This window comes from Cetorhinus maximus, unplaced genomic scaffold (assembly GCF_964194155.1).
Source record: "Cetorhinus maximus unplaced genomic scaffold, sCetMax3.hap1.1 HAP1_SCAFFOLD_918, whole genome shotgun sequence".
Classification (NCBI taxonomy): Eukaryota; Metazoa; Chordata; class Chondrichthyes; order Lamniformes; family Cetorhinidae; genus Cetorhinus; species Cetorhinus maximus.
Genome location: NW_027596860.1, coordinates 137501 through 142578, shown reverse-complemented (window position 1 = coordinate 142578; position 5078 = coordinate 137501). Strand labels below are relative to the sequence as shown.

The following is a 5078-nucleotide window of genomic DNA, read 5'->3' as shown; positions in this document are numbered from 1 at the left end:
GTGAGAGAGACAGACTGTGTGTGGAGAGAGAGAGACTGTGTGTGTGAGAGAGAGAGACTGTGTGGGAGAGAGAGAGAGAGACTGTGTGTGGGAGAGAGAGAGAGAGACTGTGTGTGTGTGAGAGAGAGAGAGAGACTGTGTGTGTGTGTGAGAGAGAGAGAGAGATTGTGTGTGTGAGTGAGAGAGAGAGAGACTGTGTGTGTGTGAGAGAGAGAGACTGTGTGTGTGTGAGCGAGAGAGACTGTGTGTGAGCGAGAGAGACTGTGTGTGTGTGAGAGGGGGAGTGTGTGTGTGTGAGAGTGAGAGAGAGAGAGAGGCTGTGTGTGTGTGAGAGAGAGAGGCTGTGTGTGTGTGAGAGAGAGAGAGACTGTGTGTGAGAGAGAGAGACTGTGTGTGAGAGAGAGAGACTGTGTGTGAGAGAGAGAGACTGTGTGAGAGAGAGAGAGACTGTGTGTGTGAGAGAGAGAGACTGTGTGTGTGAGAGAGAGAGACTGTGTGTGTGAGAGAGAGAGACTGTGTGTGTGAGAGAGAGAGACTGTGTGTGAGAGAGAGAGACTGTGTGTGAGAGAGAGAGACTGTGTGTGTGAGAGAGAGAGACTGTGTGTGAGAGAGAGAGAGAGAGACTGTGTGTGTGAGAGAGAGAGAGAGAGCTGTGTGTGAGAGAGAGAGAGAGAGACTGTGTGTGTGAGAGAGAGAGACTGGGAGAGAGAGAGAGAGACTGTGTGTGTGTGAGAGAGAGAGAGACTGTGTGTGTGAGAGAGAGAGAGACTGTGTGTGTGAGAGAGAGAGAGACTGTGTGTGCGAGAGAGAGAGAGAGACTGTGTGTGCGAGAGAGAGAGAGAGACTGTGTGTGCGAGAGAGAGAGAGAGACTGTGTGTGCGAGAGAGAGAGAGAGACTGTGTGTGGGAGAGAGAGAGAGAGACTGTGTGTGGGAGAGAGAGAGAGAGACTGTGTGTGGGAGAGAGAGAGAGAGACTGTGTGTGGGAGAGAGAGAGAGAGACTGTGTGTGGGAGAGAGAGAGAGAGACTGTGTGTGGGAGAGAGAGAGAGAGACTGTGTGTGGGAGAGAGAGAGAGAGACTGTGTGTGGGAGAGAGAGAGAGACTGTGTGTGGGAGAGAGAGAGAGAGACTGTGTGTGGGAGAGAGAGAGAGACTGTGTGTGGGACAGAGAGAGAGACTGTGTGTGGGAGAGAGAGAGAGAGACGGTGTGTGGGAGAGAGCGAGAGAGACGGTGTGTGGGAGCGAGAGAGAGAGACGGTGTGTGTGTGTGTGTGGGAGAGAGAGAGAGAGACTGTGTGTGTGTGTGTGTGTGTGTGTGTGAGAGAGAGAGAGAGAGAGACTGTGTGTGTGTGTGTGTGTGTGTGTGTGTGAGAGAGAGAGAGAGAGACTGTGTGAGAGAGAGAGAGAGAGACTGTGTGTGAGAGAGAGAGAGAGAGACTGTGTGTTGGAGAGAGAGAGAGAGACTGTGTGTGGGAGAGAGAGAGAGAGACTGTGTGTGGGAGAGAGAGAGAGAGACTGTGTGTGGGAGAGAGAGAGAGAGAGAGACTGTGTGTGGGAGAGAGAGAGAGAGACTGTGTGTGGGAGAGAGAGAGAGAGACTGTGTGTGGGAGAGAGAGAGAGAGACTGTGTGTGGGAGAGAGAGAGAGAGACTGTGTGTGGGAGAGAGAGAGAGACTGTGTGTGGGAGAGAGAGAGAGAGACTGTGTGTGGGAGAGAGAGAGAGAGACTGTGTGTGGGAGAGAGAGAGAGAGACTGTGTGTGGGAGAGAGAGAGAGAGACTGTGTGTGGGAGAGAGAGAGACTGTGTGTGGGAGAGAGATAGAGAGAGACTGTGTGTGGGAGAGAGAGAGAGAGACTGTGTGTGGGAGAGAGAGAGAGAGACTGTGTGGGGGAGAGAGAGAGAGAGAGACTGTGTGTGGGAGAGAGAGAGAGAGACTGTGTGTGTGTGTGTGTGTGTGTGTGTGTGAGAGAGAGAGAGAGAGACTGTGTGTGAGAGAGAGAGAGAGACTGTGTGTGTGAGAGAGAGAGAGAGAGACTGTGTGTGTGAGAGAGAGAGACTGTGTGAGAGAGAGACTGTGTGTGAGAGAGAGACTGTGTGTGTGTGTGTGTGTGTGTGTGAGAGAGAGAGAGAGAGACTGTGTGTGAGAGAGAGAGAGAGACTGAGTGAGAGAGAGAGAGACTTTTTTTCTCTCTTCTTCTTTCCCTCCTACTCCCTTTCATCCCTGCCCCACCTGGCTCCCTTCCTTACTTGCGCATCACCAGCCTGCACCCTTGCTCCCGTTCAACATTCGTCCTCTCCGCACTGGGGTAAGCGTCAGGCACGCGCTACCATCCGCCTCTTGTGCCTTTGTCCCCGTACCCCTGCACATTGTTTCTATCCAAATAATCATCCGACGCCCTCTCGAATGCCTCAAGTTTTTTCTCACCTCGCATTTGCTTCTTTTGCAACTCACGTTAAATCTGTGGGGCCCTCTCGCTCTTGATCCTTTTACCAGCGGGCACAGCTTCTTCCCCCTCTACTCTGCCCTGCCTTCAACTTAGGGAAAGCTCGCTCCGAGGCACAAGGGATGCCCAACGTGCATGCGTCCGCGCCGATCACAGGCCGCCGAGCCCAGCTTCCCGAGCAGTCTCCACTCGAATGGCCCAGCAACGCCGGGGTAGCTGAATGTGCTGGCCAACCGGCCTGGCTAACTTCTCCCTGCCAGCAAACGAGCCGGGGAATGCCGAGGAAGCGGACAGAAGCAGCAGCAGCAAAAAGTTTGCGCGTCCGTTGTGTGGCAGAGTGAATGTGGAGAGGGGTGATGTGAGCAGCCTCTGCTGGCAGCAAATGCCTACTGCACCCGGTATTCCCAGGCGGTCTCCCATCCAAGTACTAACCAGGCCTGAGTCTGCTTAGCTTCTGAGATCAGACGAGATCGGGCGTGTTCAGACTAGTATGGCCGTAGCCACTTGTGACCTGCCTTTCTGGCTAATTGAAGGCTCTCAGTCCAGCCACCACTTCTTTACCGCAGTTTTTGTTTTTTTTCTCTCTCTCTTCTTCTTCATTCCCTCCTACTCCCTTTCATCCCTACCACACCGGGCTACCTTCCTTCTCAGCCTCCCCCCGCGTGCAAACTGCAAGCCCTACTTGCGCCTCACCAGCCTGCACCCTTGCTCCCGTTCAACATTCGTCCTGTCCGCACTGGGGGAAGCGTCAGGCACGCACTACCATCCGCCTCTTGTGCCTTTGTCCCCGTACCCCTGCACGTTGTTTCTATCCAAATAATCATCCAACGCCCTCTCGAATGCCTCGATTCAACCTGCCTCCGCCACGCTTGCAGGCAGTCACGGCCTTCCAGACCTCAACCGCCCGTTGTGTCCACAAGCTTTTTCTCAGCTCACATTTGCTTCTTTTGCAACTCACTTTAAATCTGTGGGGCCCTCTCGCTCTTGATCCTTTTACCTGCGGGCACAGCTTCTTCCCCCTCTACTCTGCCCTGCCTTCAACTTAGGGAAAGCTCGCTCCGAGGCACAAGGGAAGCCCAACGTGCATGCGTCCGCGCCGATCACAGGCCGCCGAGCCCAGCTTCCCGAGCAGTCTCCACTCGAATGGCCCAGCAACGCCGGGGTAGCTGAGTGTGCTGGCCAACCGGCCTGGCTACCTTCTCGCTGCCCGCAAACGAGCAGTGGCATGCGGACGACGCGGACAGCAGCAGCAGCAGCAGCAGCAAAAAGATTGCGCCTCCGTTGTGTGGCAGAGTGAATGTGGAGAGTGGTGAGGTGAGCAGCCTCTGCTGGCGGCAAAAGCCTACTGCACCTGGTATTCCCAGGCGGTCTCCCATCCAAGTACTAACCAGGCCTGAGTCGGCTTAGCTTCCGAGATCAGACGAGATCAGGCGTTTTCAGACTAGTATGGCCATAGGCACTTGCAGCTTGCCTTTCTGGTTAATTGAAGCCTCTCAGTCCAGCCACTTCTTCTTTACCGCAGTTTTTGTTTTTTTTCTCTCTCTCTCTTCTACTTCTTCTTCTTCTTTCCCTCCTACTGCCTTTCATCCCTTCCCCACCGGGCTCCCTTCCTTCTCAGCCTCCCCCCACGGGCAAACTGCAAGCCCTACTTGCGCCTTACCAGCCTCCAGCCTGCACCCTTGCTCCCGTTCAACATTCGTCCTGTCCGCACTGGGGGAAGCGTCAGGCACGCGCTACCATCCGCCTCTTGTGCCTTTGTCCCCGTACCCCTGCACCTTCTTTCTATCCAAATAATCATCCGACGCCTTCTCGAACGCCTCGATTCACTGCCTCCGCCACACTTGCAGGAAGTCACGGCCTTCCAGACCTCAACCGCCCGTGGTGTCGACAAGTTTTTTCTCAGCTCACATTTGCTTCTTTTGCAACTCACGTTAAATCTGTGGGGCCCTCTCGCTCTTGATCCTTTTACCAGCAGGCACAGCTTCTTCCCCCTCTACTCTGCCCTGCCTTCAACTTAGGGAAAGCTCGCCCCGAGGCACAAGGGCGGCCCGACGTGCATGCGTCCGCGCCGATCACAGGCCGCCGAGCCCAGCTTCCCGAGCAGTCTCCACTCGAATGGCCCAGCAACGCCGGGGTAGCTGAATGTGCTGGCCAACCGGCCTGGCTACCTTCTCGCTGCCCGCAAACGAGCCGTGGCATGCGGACGACGTGGACAGCAGCAGCAGCAGCAGCAGCAGCAGCAGCAGCAAAAAGATTGCGCCTCCGTTGTGTGGCAGAGTGAATGTGGAGAGTGGTGAGGTGAGCAGCCTCTGCTGGCAGCAAAAGCCTACTGCACCTGGTATTCCCAGGCGGTCTCCCATCCAAGTACTAACCAGGCCTGAGTCTGCTTAGCTTCCGAGATCAGACGAGATCGGGCATTTTCAGACTAGTATGGCCGTAGGCACTTGCCGCCTGCCTTTCTGGCTAATTCAAGCCTCTCAGTCCAGCCCCTTCTTCTTTACCGCGGGTTTTCTTTTTTTTTCTCTCTCTCTCTCTCTCTTCTTCTTTCCCTCCTACTCCCTTTCATCCCTCCCCCACCTGGCTCCCTTCCTTCTCAGCCTCCCCCCACAGGCAAACTGCAAGCCCTACTTACGCCT

General features: G+C 55.0%; 3 non-coding genes across 3 annotated transcripts; all 3 read right to left on the bottom strand.

The window, feature by feature from the left end:
• Nucleotides 1-2825: 2825 nt before the first annotated feature.
• On the bottom strand, nt 2826-2944 carry LOC144675228 (5S ribosomal RNA). Its single transcript, XR_013574870.1, has one exon. It is a non-coding gene; the product is annotated as a 5S ribosomal RNA (ribosomal RNA).
• An 837-nt stretch (nt 2945-3781) lies between these two features.
• LOC144675225 (5S ribosomal RNA) lies at nt 3782-3900 on the bottom strand. Its single transcript, XR_013574868.1, has one exon. It is a non-coding gene; the product is annotated as a 5S ribosomal RNA (ribosomal RNA).
• An 865-nt stretch (nt 3901-4765) lies between these two features.
• On the bottom strand, nt 4766-4884 carry LOC144675215 (5S ribosomal RNA). Its single transcript, XR_013574858.1, has one exon. It is a non-coding gene; the product is annotated as a 5S ribosomal RNA (ribosomal RNA).
• Nucleotides 4885-5078: the final 194 nt, after the last annotated feature.